This window comes from Pantherophis guttatus, chromosome 2, assembly GCF_059756535.1.
Source record: "Pantherophis guttatus breed Tessera chromosome 2, ASM5975653v1, whole genome shotgun sequence".
In the NCBI taxonomy this organism is placed as follows: Eukaryota; Metazoa; Chordata; class Lepidosauria; order Squamata; family Colubridae; genus Pantherophis; species Pantherophis guttatus.
This window is the reverse complement of record NC_142064.1, coordinates 40,622,931-40,642,503: the sequence shown is the minus strand read 5'-3', so window position 1 is coordinate 40,642,503 and position 19,573 is coordinate 40,622,931. Positions and strand designations below refer to the sequence as shown.

Sequence of the window (19,573 nt, the reverse complement as noted above, 5' to 3'; positions counted from 1 at the left end):
CAAGGAATTAATGTTTTGGCAAATTTAAATTTATAATGGAATTACCATTTACTTTGGTGTAATTTAGTTACGCCAAAGTAAATACATACTAAAACAGGATACCTGAGCTATTGCAGATATTACTAAACTCTCATTCCTAGGCATGCTTCCTAAGGATGTTAAAATTGTAACTGTACAACATTCAACGTGCGATAGTTGTCTGCTTCTTTCAAAACTGTTTAGCAAGGAGAATGGAAAAATAACTGATAATTCAGGATTCAAAAACACTGTCTTTTTCAGCTAGGCATCATTTTTATGAGTATAAACTCCACACTATTATATGCTGTAATCTAAAGTGTCTAATTTCTCAACCTAATAGGTGTTTGTAGCTGCAATATGGAAGAGTCTTCAGTCTATCTATAGAAAAGTAAACAAACACTCTTTCAAAAAGCTGAATCAAATTAATCTTGCTCTAAAGCTGCTTTAGACTAGCTGAACACATCTATACTATAAAGAACAACACTTTTGTAGCATTTTGAGGACTAACAGTTACTAAAGAAGAATCTATCCACTTATTGGGATACCTTTCTCTATTAGAAAGCTTGCATGTTATATAATAACTTTCCTAAGCATATTTGTTCAAAAGTAGATGCACTGGTTCTCTAAAAGTAAGTAGTAAGTATATTTAGTAATATAGTAGTAAGTATATTTAGGGATACATCTTTATCTTTAGGAAACATTTATGCTTATGAAGGATATTAAAATGACAAATAACTATTGCAGTTAATTAAACAGAGAAATAAATCTGGCTTCACAAACCTATTATATTCCCCAATTTGCTAAAACATGAGTGGAGACAAACTTTTTCAGGCTCCATGTCAATTTTAAACCATTCACAGCTTTTTTTAAATAACTGCAACTAGCAATCCTGTAGCAAATTTCAGATTATTTTAAGTATACAAAAGTTGATCATCCATGTGTCCAGATGTGACCGTTGTGTACCAAAAAAGAGATAATGGTGGCCATGCTCATGAAATCAAAGCCTTGTTACTTTTTGTGACACATATAAAAAAATACATTTTGATCATAGACTTAAACTTCATTTTTAAACCCCTTCTGTGGATGCTCCTGCATAGGTCAATACTTCCTAGGCGTCTGCAGGTAGGAATAGCAAAGGAGCCATGTTTTAAATTGTGAATGATTAAAGTCAACAGTAGTGAGGATGAATAATGGAATGATCCCATATAGGATGAGCATGGGTTTCTGTGGCTGTATATAGGAAGTCTAAACAATAGGATACCCTTGATGGATTACTGATTATATTTCTTTCTAGTAAACCCATTAACATTGTCAATATTACTGGAGAAAGATCAGGTAACTGGAATTATAGAAATAAATCTTTGGGGGCAGAATTTCAAACTCGTTAGTCTGGATTTTTATTTGTAACTAAAGTAGATAATGTTCTTCAAAATTAAATCTTTTAATGACAGTTTCTGAGTCTCTTGAAAAATATAAATAATCTTTTCATCCAGACTAAATTGCACAACATTTAATTGTTGTTAGTATCAATAAATTAGGGTAAGATTAATGTGATATACTGGCTAAAAACACTGTGATTTTCATACGCTCCCTGTCTCTGAAATTCTCCCATATGGAATACCTATGGGTGCCAGTTTGATGCCTGGGATAACTAGGAATAATAGATAATAGTCTTTGGGAGTGGAAACCAAGAAGTACCAGTTAATATTTTGGCAAAATGATGCTTTATCAATCTTCTCTAACAGCTTTTTTTGCAAATAAGCACGGGAGCCATTTTGAAAGAGGACTTGCAACGTATTCTATTGGAGGTGTATTTAGCTGTATATTTGACTGTCTTTCAAATTGTGGAAATAGCTTACTTGCTCAAACAAGCATAATGCTGTTGATTAATATGGTCTTCTTATGCACAATATATATGCATGCCTCACCTCTCCTATTTTGCTATCTGAATATGCTATTTTTAATCTTTTACATTATTCAGGAGCAACCCCTTTATCATTGGTAGAAAATAAATGCTATAATATACAGTCCAGTTTTCAATACATACCAGATTAGTTTCCCCAGCCTAGTGGCCTCTACAATATTATTGCATTTCCCAAAATGTTACTTTACATATCAAATGTATGCTGGTTTTGCCCCATTAAAGTAAACCAAAAGTTCATGGAGTTAAATATTTATAGTGAACATCTGAGTTTTTGACAACTCGCAAATAATTATTAGCATTATTTTTTTTTACTTATACAATAATCAGATATTGCTTGCTCGGAGAGAATTAAGAGAATAAGATCAGCCAGGAAGGATCAATTATTCAAAGTAGATAGGCAGCTGGAGAAATTGTCATTCTTAACACCCACAGTCCATCTTGGAACTTCTTTTAACACAATGAAGGGGGAATCTTAATCTTTTGTTTGTTTGTTTTTTAAAAAAACTTCTATCCTTACTTCTCAAAAGTGAACTCATGGTTTAAAAACAATAGTTAAAAGTAAAGGAGGTCTGTTTAGTTACTGTCCATATGCTGTTTGATAGAAAAATTATTGATATAAAATTATTAATACACTTGAATATTAACACTATTATATAAATGTCAGATGGGGGCTAAGAGGTTTCTGTTTTCTCCTTAATATCAGTCCTTCAAAGCATGCTTTTTGTTAGAAGTTACACCGATGGGATTCACTTTGATAAAATGTTTCAGGAGCTACATCCAATTTGTTTCTTTTACTTTATAGAATTGGCAATACCTGAAATGATATTCCCTTTAATTAAGATTAGTTGATTTTAAATTAAAGTGGATTCATTTTTTTAAAATGTATATGTACATATGTGAAATAAGAAATAGAAACTGATTTGACAACTTTTATATTTTAAGGCTTTTTTTTATTATCAGCTTGGTGAAGCTTACTAAAAGAGACACTTCTTTTCACATCCCACTCTTGGCACCTCGGGGTTCTCTTTTAGCCATATCAGCCTAATGGAATTAAGGCTGACATGTTTCAAGCCCATTCCTTTGTAAAAGGAATGCAAAACAAAGTCTTAGATTTCTTCTTTTAAAAAAACCAAATAGTAACAACAACAACAACCCCCTTGAGCCATCGATGACTTAAAATTTTTCCTTGATCCTTTTACACATCTGTATAAAGACCATTAAAAAGGGAGCACAACAGAATAAATCAACTCGGCTCTAAAATCTATTGCAGCACATTAAATGATGGAGCCTCGCTGAACGGGAGTGTGACCCTGTGGCTTCTTGCAGTTTGAAGCTAATTGCTTTGGTCAGGATGGGAACGTCTGGAGGTCCACTGCAGTGTCCCACCAGCAAGGCTTCAGTAACTGAGCTGGCTGGCAGAGCATGAGCCCACTTTGTAGCGACACAGCAGGCTTAGACACCACCTATTCTGCTTTCGAAACTGTCATGCATAACAACTTTATTGTGCTAAATTGAACTTGAAAGCAACCAAAGGCTATGAGAAGGCTATGAGAAAAGCATGCTGTCAGTGCTGGCAAAGGCTGACCTGGAGAGTGGGCTCAGAGACAGGAGAATAAAAGATCAGGGCCCATGAACACAGCATATTGTTTCATTTTAAAGCATGATTCCCATACCCAAGAAAGTAGTAAATGTGATGTAAATTTATTTAAATAGATTCCACTACTAAAAAGTTTGCCAGCCGCTCTTATCCAACTTTCCCAGCTTCCTGATTCGTTACATACAGTGGGAATATAATGACATATAGCCATCATTGTAACAGCTTCTTTGCAAAGGCACAATGATGATTAATAGCTAGCAGCAAATTTTCACATGGGCTCTAAAGCACTATAGTACTAAGCAGCTAAACACTCCCAAATCCCCCTTTTCTGTTTTTCTGAAAAGTCCTCTACTTGTACCTTGCAGTTATGAACAAAGCCTATCTTAATTCCAATCAGCTTTTCTCCATTCAAAGAGATCTTCTCTTTTTCATAATTGATTCATGTGCATTTTTAGTCCTTCAACACGCCTGAGCTATTTTTCTCCTTTTCTGTGTACTTTTCAGCTAAGCAGAATCATTTAAGCCATAATTTGTTTTTTTAAAGTCATGAATAGATTTTTCAATTAGTTCAAGTTTAGTTTTTGTTTTGTTTTTTTAAAGTAGGGTAATGCAAAACTGAAGAAAATAACTCTACTTCCTGAGGTCTTTGAAATGGGTTGCCTTCAGGATTTGAGGCAGGAGCTCACACTAAAATTCTTGCAAAGATAAGTCAAGGATTTGAGAGCAACAATAATACTAGTTCTGCTTAGTATACTGATTCTTATTCCCAGGAAAAGCTTAGCCGAAAAGGCAGAATAGAGAGCTTCTTTATTTTTCCAGCACTTTGGGAAATGTTAGCTTAATAAACAAAAAACAAATTTGAAGGTATTTTAGGTTTCTGTGTGTTTTTTATACCTTTAAAAATAGAACAAGGCTGCCCTATTATTTCAGAATTACTTGATTTTCTACAGCTAGCCAGTTTGTATAGAAATTATGTGTCATACAGTACAACCAAAGTCCACATTTTGCATTCAGATTTAGATGCTTTTCATATTTGTAATAATTCTGTTTGGGGAGCTATTTTGTTGTTGTATCTGCATGAGAAATGCAATCTTTTCTGAGTCTTGTTTTCAATCTATTCACCATTAACAAAAACATTGTGGCTAATATAGCTTAGGGATTATTGTTGCCTAATTGTTGTCATACATTCTTAATATTAAAATGCAAATAATTTTAAGTATACTATATTTTAGATTCTTTCATACATCTATGTTGAGCAGCCCTACACGTCAATATGTCAATTAATTTAAGAGTGATTTTATAGTAGATTACTACATGAGATGCAGTTGAGTCAACAGAAAAGTTAAAATAAGTATATTTTTAGGTGTAAGGTTATTATCCTAACTGCAGTGATTTAAACATGAGTTACTTTTGAACCATTGGGAATTACTTTGGAGAAAATGATTGTACAAATTAATTTGAATCTGAATCATTCTATTATATTGTTTTAATACCATTAAGAAGCTGATCAATGAAACAGAAATGCTCAATGGTTTTTTTTATGGCTATAACATAAAGGATGGATGTTTTCCAGGCAATCTATCTGAGAATGCAAACCTCAAATCAAATCTTTATTATGGCCATAGACTAGTACATAACCTAGGCAGTGCATTTCCCCAACTTTGGCTTATTTGAGTGTCTCTGACGGCTCAAGCATTTCTAAGTCTTTTTTTTTTTTAAAGGACTGAATTTCAGTACCATTTTTTTCTAATTCAATTTAGATTATTTGTCCTAATTATAAAGCCCTGAAATTTTTCAGATCTAACTATCTGAAGTTAGACCTTTTCTCATACAGCCAATTTATGATTTAAGATCTTTGTATGAGCTCCTATTTTGCGTTCTTATCTTTCCAGGGATGCTAAGAATAAGCAGCTGATTTCTTGAATGAGTTTGGATTCTGGAATGGCATCTTCAAAGAGGTAAACTTGGACATTATGAGATTCTGATAGCACATTAATACTTTTGTAGTTGACATTTTAGAGTATTATATTGCATCATTCCATTGTCTGTCCTTTTATTTATTTTATACGGCATAGTGTGTACTGTATTCATATTTAGTTGAAGCAATTATACATAATATTGCATACCACAATGAAAGCCACTGGATGCAGAACTCTTACAAATTTAAAGAAGGAAGTTCATCTTCTTTCTCACCCATCTCAAGGATCTGACAGTCAAATATCAGAGAACTACAACAAAAATAAAAATAGTTGCATACATTTAAGATGTGCAATTTTAAATTGAGTTTAAGAAAAAAAGTGTTTTACAATGAAAGATTCTTTTAGAGAAGCTTCTTTTAAAGCAGCACTTAACTGTATCATCCAAATTATTTTAATACAGTTCCTTCTGATAATACTAGTGATGAAAGGAAATAGGCCTAGGGGATATACGATATGCCATGTAATATAAATGTGCAAAGAAAGCAAAACCAGCTTTTTAGCTGCAACCACAATTGTGACATGACATTTGCTTCACTGAGAGACATTGTATTTGTAGACAGCTTTCTCAAGTTTATTTTATCATTTCTAGTCAATCATTTTTGTTTCATTTAAATTGCTCAGAATATAAGAATGGTATTTTCTTATATATTGTAGAATATAGTCATTAAATACAAAATACTACCTCACCCATAAAAACAAAATTCTAGAACTGCATATAAATGACTGTAAAATGTTCATTGGTATGTATCCAAAATTTCTCATACAAAGTAGCAAACCTAAATTATGTCCCAAGGTATCATATTTTGCATTCAGAGCTCTGAGATCATTCCACAGGATGTAAAATCTTATATAGCTAAAGAAGTCCCCAATGAATGCACACTGAAAAGACCAACAAAGGTAGTTGGCTACAGGATATGTGTAGCAAAGCATACATTCATGATGTTTTTCTAGTGGTTGAGTATGTGAATAACTCATATAAGGAACTCACAGACTTAAGGCACCTACTCTTTTTTTTTTCTTTTTTTAAAATTTTGATTTATATGCTGCCCGTCTCCGGAGACTCAGGGCGGCTTACAATGTGCTCAGCAATAGCCTTCATCCTTTTGTATATTTATACAAAGTCAGCTTATTGCCCCCACAACTGGGTCCTCAATTTACCTACCTTAGAAAGGATGGAAGGCTGAGTCAACCTTGAGCCTTGGCGAGATTCGAACCTGCAGTAATTGCAGCAGCTGGTCTTAATAACCAGCTTAATAACAGGGTGCCTTAGACCACTGTACTACCACTGTACTATTTTTATAAGAATAAAGTAATAATTGATAAGTGCATTACTTCATTTTTCTTAAAAGAAAATAAAAATTAATAGTTACTTCAGCTTTGAATGGAATACACCCTTAAAATGCACCCTGGCCTTCAGTTTTGATAATATAATTTATTCACTAAAACTTACATGAATGTTAAAAGAATGTAGCCCTTCCCAATCTAATATCCTTCAGATATGTTAGCACACCAGTGCCAAGAATCCACAATTAGCACAACTGTATTGGCTATAAATTTATATACATACTTCTTCAGTGTAGTCTTCCTCACAGGGACCAAGTTGGATGAGAATAATATATAACCTCAAAATTTAGTAAGGTATTTCTTATATTGAATGATTCACATCAAAAATATCCAAGTGAAATAGAAAAATATGTGCAGGTGGAAAAAACATGTTGCTTATTATATATGTGAAGACTATTGTGATTAACAATGTGAAAGTTGTGTATTGGAAGGCAATGAATGAAACATCTGTAAATGCTTAAGTAGGATCATTCAGGTTAACAATGAGTTTTGCTGATGATGTTATGCCAGTAATTCTACACATTCACTAGTCAAACCAATTTATTTACTTATATTTCATATTTCTAAACCATCCATCTCCTTCAAAGAGGGTCCTATTTTTAGCCTGACTTTATTATTTGATAAGTAACTCAAGGTGGAGAATATACATAATACTTCTTCCTCTTCCTATTTTCCCCATAACAATAACCCTGGTCTTCCCATTTGTAATACAGGTAGTCCTTGACTTACAACAGTTCATTTAGTAACTGTTCAAAGGTTACAACAACACTGAAAAAAGTGACTTATGACCATTTTTCACATTTACAACCTTTGTAGCATCTGCATGATCATGTGATCAAAATTCAGGTGCTTGGCAACTGGTTCATACTTATGACCGTTGCTATGTCCCGAGGTTATGTGATCACTTTTTGCGATCTTCTGACAAGAAAGTCAATGGGGCAGACAGATTCATTTAACGAACGGGTTACTAACTTAACAAGCTCAGTGATTCACTTAACAACTGTGGCAAGAAAGATCATAAAATGGGGTAAAACTCACTTAACAAATGTCTCACTTAACAACAGAAATTTTGGGCTTTGTGGTTGTAAGTCGAGGACTACCTGTATATGGCTTTGAAATCATCTGGACGCTTGAATGTAATATTGATATCTTTGAATTGTGAGAATGGAAAATACTACTGAGAATAACGTGGACTGAAGGAAGAACAAATACATTTCAAACAATGAGGATTGCTCACTGAAGTTACTGATAATAAAAAGCTTAAATATTTTGGATACCTAGTATGAAAACAAGATCACTGCAGATGGCTGGAAAAACTGAGGAAAAAGTGGCCAAGGAAGACTATTTGGCTACATAATATAACTGTTGACATAAGCATGAAGTTATAAGAACTCAAAGAAACAGCTACTGACTGTCATTGTAACCTGTCCATTAGGTCAGAAAGAGAAGCAATTTAACTACTTTGTTTCTCTGAAAATAAGACCCTGTCTTATATTTGTTTGAACCCCGAAATAAGCTCTTGGCCTTATTTTTGGAGAGGTCTTATTATTTGGGGGTACATTCAGCAAGACAGGGCTCCTCTTGCCGTCTTATCTGATTTCCAGTTCTGTCTCCCTAACCCTAATCAGAAGAAATGGCGGGGACTGGCTGTGCATGCGTTTAAATATTTTTGGGGATGGCTTATTTTCGAGGAGGGGTTATTTTCAGGGGGGGTTATTTTAGCGCATGTGCTCAAAAGCCCAATTGGGCTTATTATCAGGGGATGTCTTATTTTTAGGGAAACAGGGTACGAAAAAACACATACTGCCCATGGAATCATATGGTCTCTGAAGTTTGATTACAGTGTGTCATTTGCAGGATGGATTAAACAAATCTGGTTCACTAATTATCTATGTCCCCTTTTTTGCGAGTTCATAAGTCATAGTAATTCCTTATTCAGGCAGGATGTCTTTAAGGTAACTGTTTCTGTTATGAGAAAAAATAGAATAAGGAAGCTGTACACCTCCCTCTTCCCCACCCCACTCACACACACATGGAGAAAACGTATTACAACATATAATAAAGCTAAAATAAAGCATATACAGAATGTGTAAGGAGAAAAAAATAACAGTGAAAATTTCTTGAGGAATTCCTAAAATTCCTAGGAGAAAAAGACTTTCACTCAACACATATAAAATATAATGTAGCCTCCAGATCAGGGATGAAATGCTCCCTGTTCAGACTGGATCATCTGATCCGGTAGCGAGGGCGGCAGGTGGTTCGGAGAACCAGTAGCAAAAATCCCTGCCCCCCCCCATGCCCAGCTGAGCCGCGCAATCATCAGAGGCTTTTTTTTATTTTTAAAAGCATTTTTTCTACAACCTTTTCAGCCGAAAAAATGCTTTTAAAAGTTAAAAAAAAACCCATTTTTTCAGCCGAAGAGGTTGTAGAAAAAATGCTTTTAAAAGCCTCTGACGATCCCAGCTGAGTTGCCTGATCAGCAGAAACTTTTAAAAGCATTTTTTACAACTTCTTTGGCTGAAGAAGTTGTAGAAAAACCTCTTTTTATAGTTTTAAAAGTAAAAAAAAACAAACGTTGGCCACGCCCACCCAGTCACATTTCCCCCCCACCAAGCCATGTCCACAGAACTGATAGTAACAAATTTTATATTTCACCACTGCTCCATATGCGCTTCTTTGGGGGAAAACTTCTACAGTCTGATCTTCTTTTGTTGGTTGGGGCACCTAGACAAGAGTTTCGATTGATGACTTTGTGGTATGGGGCTTAAGTTCAAGTAACATGTTTGAAGTTATATGGGCTCTTAATTTTTAATTGTAGAAGGTGGAGTTCAGTCATATTATTGTTGTATCAATCAGTTCCTGTGCCCTATTTAGATTACAGTTGTCCAATCGTTTTGCATAAAATAGCATTACAAGATAATGCAAGTGCATTATGAATATGCCCAGCTGAGGTGCGGCAATTCACTTTGCTGTGCCTTTCAGCTGGGCTAAAAATAAGGAAATATAAGGTAGGAATAACATGGGGGCAGGCGGGAGGACCCAATTCCTGGACAAAGAGAACCGATTTGATGACATCATAATGTCACCGCTACCGGCTCAGCCGAACCGGGCCGAACCCGGAGAAATCTACCACTGAAGCCACGCCTACAGAACCGGTAGTAAAAAAAAATGGATTTTACCACTGCCTAGGATGTCCTAATGTATTAACATAGTATATGTGTGGATCCAAACAATGTACTCTTTTGTAATTGACAGATGGAAATTTTATCAATGCACAGATTTTCTAAGTGCTGCCCAAATTTTTGATGGCATTTTGTATGTCGATAACCATGGGACCACCATGGCCAGTTTATACCATAATCTTTCAATTTCAATTTTCAGATCTTGAACTTTGTCATTTTTTCCAATTCTTTGACTTCTATTCTACTAATCCCTGCTATTATCAAATCAATTATCCACATTTTGTTCTTTTCCACCATAATTAAATCTCAGGTATTATGAACCAAAACTTTAATCAGCTTGTATTTGGAAATCCCACAGTATTTTAACCTGTCATTATGTATTTATTATTATCATTATTTTCTCCTTTAATCATTTAAAAATGTATCAGAAATATTTTTTTTATTGAAAAAGTTTTCAAATACAAATTTTCCCCCCCTTTTTTCCCCTCTCCCTCCTCCTCCCTAACCCCCCTCCCCACCCATCCCCCCCCTGTGACTTCTTCATAACAACAAAAAAAAAAAAACCTAATTCATAACAGATTACTTACTCCCTCCTCTAGATATTGACCTTTACTTACTAAAAATATTATTAATATTATAACATCCCCCTTTATCCATACATTTCAGAAAAGAGAAAAGAAAGGGAAAAAAAAAAGACATTATACTATGACATTATAGAATAACTTCTCCACTTTAAAACTATACAATAGGTCCTACTTTAACATTTAATCTTCTATATATATTAGTATAACATTTCAAAGCGGCCTTCCCCATAAAATCTAGTTTAACATTTATTCCACTCTATCCATTTCCTCCACTCCCCTAAATATATCACTTAAAAATCCTTTTTCTTAGACTAATCAATCTACTAACTAGCTTATTCACCCACTATCATGCAAAATTACCATACACAATATTTCTTAATATCTTTGAATCACTGCCCACACTACTTAAAAATATATGTCTATATTTTCCATTATATCTAAATAAAAAAAAAAAAAGACAATGACTTTAAATTTATAATCCATATAGTATCTTCTTTGAGGTCTTTCCACTGGCTTGGTAGAACCAACATCCATAATCGGGTAACATAGCTTGCTGGTGCAACAGTTTATTCAGGATCTTCAATCATATCTGCCCCCATCAGTAGTAAATATCTTCTTATATGTATAAAAGTAAAAACAACCACCCGAGTGACATTATAATTATATTCCATATAGTAATAATTGTGGGTTTCATCAGGATTATTAATTCCCATCATCGTAGTGGGTAACAACCCGATCTTCTGCATGCCCCAGCATAATTCTCTTGCCTTGTGATTCAAGATAATATAATATGTTTATCAACACAAAAAGAAATTCCAAAATGGATAATTCAAATCCATCAGTTTAAGGCTCGTTTCACGTCCCCAAATTACGGCCATGCAGAGATCTGGCACAATCCTCAGGATGATATTAACCAATACGTCGCCTCTTCTGTGTTTACACATAATCATTCATATTTTAAAGTCACTGGCTTCACTGTTGCCTAATTTAGAAATTTCTATTTTTATGCCACTTATTTCTTTTTTTCTTTTCTTTTTGTGGGTTTGGTTTCCATCCTGGTTTCCTTTCTACAAATTGTGTATCATCTGGTCGGTTTTTATTCTGCTTTGTAGATTGGTCTTGTTGGTTTTGTTTTTGTATCTCATGTTTCTTTTTTATCCCTTGTATATCCCCTAATTGGTTTCCATGCTTATCCTTGCCTTGATAAGTCATCACATTAAGGTTAGATGCCACTTCTCTCAAATTTGTAGATAGTCCAGCTGGGGTATCCAATAAATCCAAAGGCAATTCATCTGGTACAGTCTCTGTAATTCGATATTTTACCTTTATTTCTGGCTCCTTCTGCTTGTCCTGTATTATACCTGAAGATGTTAAGTTCATTTTCAACCTATTTTGATAAAATTCTTCCGCTCTTTCAACAGTATTTAGCTGATATCTTTCTCCTTGGTATCTAAATATAATACCAACTAGGGCGTCCCACCTGAATGGGATATTTCTCTTTTTTAACTCAATCACCAGAAAACCAAATTTCTTCCTTTCCATCAATATCTTAGGTGGGAGTTCCTTGTAAATCCAAATCTTTCTTCCATACAATTGCAAATTAGAATTGAAGGAATTTTGCACGATATTATTCCTAATTTCTTTATCTGTAAAATAAATCACCACATCTCTAGGCAATTGCCTTTGCTTGGCAATCCAGGAATTAATTCGATAAACTCTGTCAATCCTACAAAACACTTCATCAGGTTGAACCTTTAGAATCCCAGCTAGAAATTCAGAAGATATTTTCCTTAAATCCTCTCTATTATTTTCCTGCAAACCTCTTAGTCTTATCGCATATTCTGTGAAATTATATTGTACCATTAAAATCTCTTTTTCAATCTTCTGTTGCAGATTTTCTGCATTACCATACTTTTGATCAGCATCCATGTTAGGTTTTTCTTCTAAGCTATTATCCTGAGTGTTTGTCAAATCATTTTCAATTTTTTGAATTCTATTGTCCAATTTATCTTGAATTTCTTCCATTTTAGACTCTAATACATTAGTATTTGTGTCCAACTGTATCATAAATTCTGTAAAACCATCAGCCACTTTTGAGAGTTTTTTCTCCAAAAAATCAAACTTAGATTTCACCAATTCTTTAATTTCCTGCTTAAATTTTTCAAGTTGCTGATTCACAATCTCCTCCCTTCTTTCAATCTCCTCTATAAAAAATTCTATTATATTAAAATCAGGTTTCTGAGACTGAAGAGTTAAGACTTGTTCCTTTAAGTTGTTGGTGGGGGAATCCCCCCCCTTCTTGTTTATCTGACTTTATGAGTCTCAGTGCCATGTTTCTGCCCAGGCAGGCTTTGTTAAAAAAAAAGCAAGAAAGACTTCTTTCCAATCAACAACAATATCAGGTCTCCAAGGGAAAAAAAAGGAGAAAAAGACACAGGAGCGAAGTTTTGTCTACAAATGTAGCCAGTGGTATTTATTCCGCTACATTGTAGTAATAAAAAACGGAAGGACTTTCCCTTTCAGCCTCTCCTCCAGCCGACACCATTTTAAAAGGCTTTTTTTCCCTCTTTCTTTTCCTCCTCTCTCTTAAGTAATTTTTTTTTAAAAAAATCAGTAAAATACTTGCGGTTCAGTATTACAGGTCCAGCTCACATTTTCTTTGAGTAGTCTGTTAAATTTGCAGGCTTGCTTTTGACGCCTGGCTCTGCATCAGCAGAGGTCTCCCAAAGCCCGGAGCAGCGGCTGGGGATGCGGGGCATCTCATCCGCTCCGTCCCAAAAGTAAAGGAAAAACTTTTGGGACTCCGCAGAGAGTTCTACCCACCCCTGCCGGCTCTATCTCCGTTTCCTCATGGAAACGGAGTTTTTTTGAGCCGCCATTCCGTTGTGAAGGCGGCTCTGACAGGCAATGGAAGCTGACGATCCCAAAGGAACGTCTGGCAGCGACAAACAGCAAACCGGAAGTCAATGTATCACAAATATTGACTGGAGCTGATGGTTGATATGGGTATTATTATTATTATTATTATTATTATTATTATTATTATTATTATTATTATTATTATCACTGTCAGCCAGATGTTTAGACTGTATTTGATATTTTTATCCACGATATTTGATATTTTTATCGAGCCTGTTCCAAGGACCTGGATAGGAAGATTTTTTAAAAATGGTTTTAAAGGTATTGTCACAGGATGAGCCATGGTGGCGCAGTGGTTAGATTGCAGTACTACAGGCTACTTCTGCTGACTGCTGGCTGCCGGCTGCCTGCAATTTGGCAGTTCAAATCTCACCAGGCTCAAGGTTGACTCAGCCTTTCATCCTTCTGAGGTGGATAAAATGAGGACCCAAATTGTTGGGGATAATATGCTGACTCTGTAAACTGCTTAGAGAGGGCTGTAAAGCACTGTAAAGCGGTATATAAGTCTAAGTGTTATTGCTATTAAGTGGTTCCAAATAAAGATGCCTTTTAGTATTGATGATGGTGATTTTATCAATGCCAATGGTGTTCAAGTGATGCTTCAGTTGTTTCGGGATTGCACCCGAGGCACCTATTATTTTATATATTACCTTTGCTTCCCTTTGCCGCAGTCATTCTACTTCTATTTGCAGGTCTTTGAATTTTATTTTCTTCAGTTCTTTCTCTTTTATTCTGCTGCCTCCAGGTAGTGCAATGTCCAGTATCCAGACTTTTTTTATCTTTCTTATTGAAAATTGTTAAGTCTAGAGTGCATGGCAGGTGATTGTCTATTTTGTGGTCCAATTGGTTCTTGCTTGGAGGCAAATTGTACTTCTTGCAGATATTCCTATGCAGCTTGGTTGCTACTTTGTCATGCAGTTGTCTGCAATCAATCTGTGCAATGTTCTTGCAGCAGCTGATTAAGTGGTCCACTGTTATTATTAAGTCTTATTAAATCTTCTATCTGTACACCAACTTTATAAGTACATTCAATCTTCTAAGAGTTCTAAATGGCGTGGAAAGCGGTCCCCTCTACTGTGGAAAGTGTAAAGAAATAGTGATGAAGAGATGGACTAGCATGGTTCAATGTCGAATATGACTTGGTGATGCTGTAAACTGTATAAAGTTTCGTGGCCCCTTCTTAAAAGGTGACACCAGAAGGTGTCACCAAAGTTCATACCAAAATTAGAACTTGGTTTACCACAAAAAATTAAAAACATATACATGCATTTTAATTATTTAATAATTAGAGTAATGGGAGCTGGCCCTAGGGCATTATAAGAGGGTGATTAAATTGTTTATTCTTTTGTTTTATTATTTTATGATTCTATGATTTTTAAAAAATGATTATTGGGTTTTATTGCTATTATGAACCTCCAACAATTGTTTTAAGATGGGTGGCCATACAAATCTTTTAAATAAAGAAAAGAGAGGTATTTAAAGTGAAAAATACAAATTATTTTCAAATGAATGGTTATGAGACAAGTGGCATATAAATTTAATAAATAAACAATAAATTATTGGAGTATTGCTGTTTTAGGGGAGAAGGCTCTAAACATATATAATGAATCTGAGATTCATGTACATTCATTAGCTTTAACATTAACTAGCTTTAACAATCTATTCAGGAACAGATACATTACTTAGCTATCTTGCTCACTCTCTCACACACATATACACATGTATGTGTAAATCCATAAATATACGCTCTTTCAGGAAAAATATTTGAAGAACTGAACTATTCTTAACTGTTCCCTAATAGGTTTTATGTGAATAAGCAGATATCAACAGCCAACGGGGAAGATATCAGAGGTATTTTACAAGAAGGGTACCCAACTCCTCTGCTCGCAATAAAATTCCTTATACCCCCAGACTTGAAATTTTAGGCCTGGATAACCTTGAACTACACCATCTACGTTCTGACCTAAGCTTAGTACACAAGATTATCTACCTTAACATCCTACCTGTTAATGACTTCTGTAACTTCAACCGCAATAACACAAGGGCTATCAATAGATACAAACTAAATGTAATTTGCTCTAATCTTGATTGCAGAACATACAACTTCAGCAATAGAGTAGTAAATGTCTGGAACACACTACCTGATCCTGTTGTTAGTTTCTCTAACCCCCATACCTTTTACCTTAAACTGTCTACCATGGACTTTACACGTTTCTTAAGAGGTCACTAAGGGAGTATGCATAAGTGCACCAGCGTGCCTACCATCCCTGTCCTACTGTCCCCATTTATATGTAATCATTTTATGTGTTTATGGCTATGTTTTACCTATTTATTTAAGATATACTAACAATAATCTATTCCATATTTCTTTTTCTCATGCACACAAAGGAGGTGATGCTAAAACACCTCTTGTGGAATGATAGTCCTAAAAAAGAAAGTTTTGAAGACATGTGGGAAAAGCAACTATTAATGTCAAGGATATGGCAGAAAAATTTACTAAGATATAATCGTTTGTTCTTATTCCCAGACTTCTGTTAGTCCTGTTATTGATTTTTGATAAAACAGTGAGTCATATTTTATACACAATATTTATTTGTTGTCATTTTTACAGTAAGCAGTCAGTTGGAAATGATAAAAAATGGAAGAGCTGCTTTCTATACAAAACTGCTTTGCAAGGATTGATATAAAGTAATTTTGGAGACGTTAAATCAAAGACAAGGCAATATAAAAGTCATCCTGCCCAACTGAGTAACAAAATGGAGTAGTCATCAATTACTAAAACTATTTCCTTTCCCCGAGTTCTCTGGTATAAAATTCCTTTGCTAGATGCTAAAATAAGGTTCTTCTAATAATGTACAGTGACTAAGCAAGACAACAGGCTGTTGTTGCATCTAATCTTAAAAGTTTGTACCTGAACAGATTTAATATGGCATAAACCTTTCTGCACTAGGGAGCTCCTTTATCTGTCCCTTAAAAACATGCTTTGGTCAATAGAATATACCATGTTGTTTTGGTTAACAAAATTCCTCTTGATAACTTGGCAGTACAGCAAATCATATGTTCAAAGTGAAAGAAAAACAACAACCTTAAGTTACAAAAGCTGTACCAAAATCTCTTCTATAATACAATTTTTTTCTAGTTGTACTAACCTGAAATTGTTACCCACACACCTTGCAAAAAAAATTATGCAGCCTGTTCCATACTCTTGTTTCCCTTCTCAGATAAACATGAAAGAATTGGAATCCAGCCTACGTAATAGTTAATTCAATTTGTTCTTTTGCTGAGGTAATGGCCAAGGAATCAGATGTATCTCCAATTAATAAGATTAATAAGGAAGAGATCCTGTACTAATTTGATAGCAAGCTCCATTGAACTTAATAGACAATGCTGAGTAGATGTTCATAGAATTTTGCTATTATTTTTTCTGTTGGGAAAATTGAGCCTTGTACTTTAAGTGCAAGTTACATTACATTATTGCCTTAGATATTTTATTTATCATCATTATTGAAACATAAAACTCACACTATAGAGGTATTTATACTAATTGTTCAAAACCAGATTATGTCACATTTTCCAAACTCATTGAGGAACTTCCAAAAGTATCTTAATTTTTGTCCATGTAGAATTTTAGAAATAGAATTTCCTCCAAGTACACTTTAATAATCTTTACTAATGACATAACTAAATGCTTTTAAAAACTGAAATAGTATCTCCTTTTCAATAGGAATATCTGTCCTTTTTTTTCTTAAAATGGAAAGTGAGTGGAAGGTCATGACAAAAACATTCTTATACTTCATTTACAGACAAAGCAATCTAGGATATATTTTGTTCTAAAAACTATTTCTGAATGGTTGAAGGAATGGGAAATTTTAAATTGCAGTGCATGATAGATTTCCTAAGGTGTCATTTAAAGTTCAAGTCAGGATAAATATCTGTATCTCATTTTCATCTAACATCTGCCTTTGCACATGACTTAAGTTATTGGCACATATAATATAATCAAGATTTCAAAGTTTACTATTTGGGATTCAATGTGCAAAACATTACCCTTTCTTGCTTTAACATGATTTGTACAATTAAAAGAAACCTGAGTGTTCTTTCTAGGAAACTCTGACATTAATAGATATAAATGGCACAATAACATTGTAATTCAGGTATTGCTCTTGAGTTTCTTTGGCATTTTTTCTAAGTTGTTTGTTCTGGTGTTAAATTCCTGGTGTAATGTTTAGTTAACATCACCCAAAGTCTAATTTCAGATTATTCTGTAAGATTTTTTTCTATATAATGAGTTTTTAATTAAACAGACCATTCTACCAATATGCTAAGTATATGGTAAATGTATTTCCCACATATATTATGAATTGAATGATAGTAATATTATCAATATTAGATAGCAATGGATGTCAAAAGCATAATCGTATCTTGTCTTTTGCATACATGAAAAATTGTCCAATTATCAGGTGTTTGTGCTTTCATTAAAATAAATAAATAAATAAATAAATAAATAAATAAATAAATAAAATACATTGTAGATAATGAACACAAATTTGGTGGCAAAATATAGAAAGCAAGAAATTAAAGATTAAATGTAATATATAGTGAGACTGTTCTGTCATGGACATAAGAATATATGGATTGCCATTCAATAGCCCTGGTGAAAATCGACTTCCTCAACTTCTTAACCACAGGCTTCTGTACTCACAGAGTTTGATAGGATACATTGCATGTCATAGACTATATTGCAATGAATTTATAGGGAAATAGAAGACATCAGTTCAGATAAGGCACTGAAATTGAAGAGTGTGAAGTCAAGTAGGTTAATACCATGGACAGAATCTGTCAAAGATGTTGGGTTTTCAGGACCTTGGAGAGAAATCCTACTCCTGCTAATTTTTAGAATTGATCAAATAGCAACACTTTCCTATAAAGTAGTGTTTTTCAGTCTTCGCCATTTAAAATGCTGGCTGGGGAATTCTGGGAATTGAAGTCCACACAATTTAAAGTGGCCAAGATTGAGAAACACTGCTTTAAAGCCTACAAAGTGTTTCTGGAAGAACCATTTTCTAAGTGCTGTAATTGGCTATTAAACAGCCAGCAACCTTGTTCTGCTATTACTTTTCTTGTGGTGCTGAAGTGAGAAGCAAAGTGGAAAATGTTTCTCAGGAATTCACTGCTTACTAGAAAAGTTTGAGAACCTCTCCTTTGATTGTGGGGACAGCAGGACCACTTAGATAGGATGGATAGATTGAAAAATTGAAGAAGAGGGCATATAGTATTAGAGATGGACTCTGATGCTTTAATGAATTTGCTGTCTTTTGAGTCTTCAGTTTCTATTTCTGGTCTATGCCCACCCAGCAAGGAAGATCCCAAAGGTATCAACATCCATATCATGACTTGCAACCAGACTCATTATTCAGTAACGAGGTAGCAAATTCTTACTCAGGCACTGACCAGGTCAACTCAGTAGTTTCTGCATAAAATCTAAAGCAAATATATGCCAACATTTCAAAAGTTCCTGCTTGTTAAGAGAAAAAGAATTTAGTTGCCCAGGATAACTCTTCCTGCCATTTAATTACAAATATAGAATATTGAGTAGACTAATACTTTTTACTAGAAATAAAATAATATTTTTTTAAAAAAGTGAAATAGTTAGAAATATTTTTACCATGAAAAACTTAAGTGGGTTGTACTTAAAATCTGCCTTCTCTTTTATTTTCTTAAGAAAAGAAAGATAAAGTGGAAAGGCAGAGGACAGCTCTTGCCTTTATGCTGTAGTCTCCTGTTACTTACATTTATAGTAATTTTATAGCTGTTTTTCTTGTGTCTTATGTCTGGGGTTTTCTTCATGTGTCATAGTCTGACATTTCAAGATATTAATACATGTTTCTGATGCTTAAAATAAGACTGAATATAGTTTCAGAAATTGAAATCTAATGTTGATTGCCACAACTATTCCCTTTTTCTGCCCCCGCTCTTAGTCTAAAAAGGTAATTTATTTTTATAGTAGGAGTTACTTATTTGGGTTG

At 34.2% G+C, this 19,573-nt stretch overlaps 1 long non-coding RNA gene across 13 annotated transcripts in view; it reads left to right on the top strand.

The window, feature by feature from the left end:
- Positions 1–19,573, top strand: part of LOC132711494 (uncharacterized) — a 152,419-nt gene that overhangs the window by 101,242 nt on the left and 31,604 nt on the right. For all 13 annotated transcript variants that reach the window (XR_015732129.1, XR_015732136.1, XR_015732132.1 and 10 more), the window contains one exon: positions 5,432–5,497. This is a non-coding gene — a long non-coding RNA (uncharacterized LOC132711494). The remainder of the gene's footprint in view (positions 1–5,431; positions 5,498–19,573) is intronic.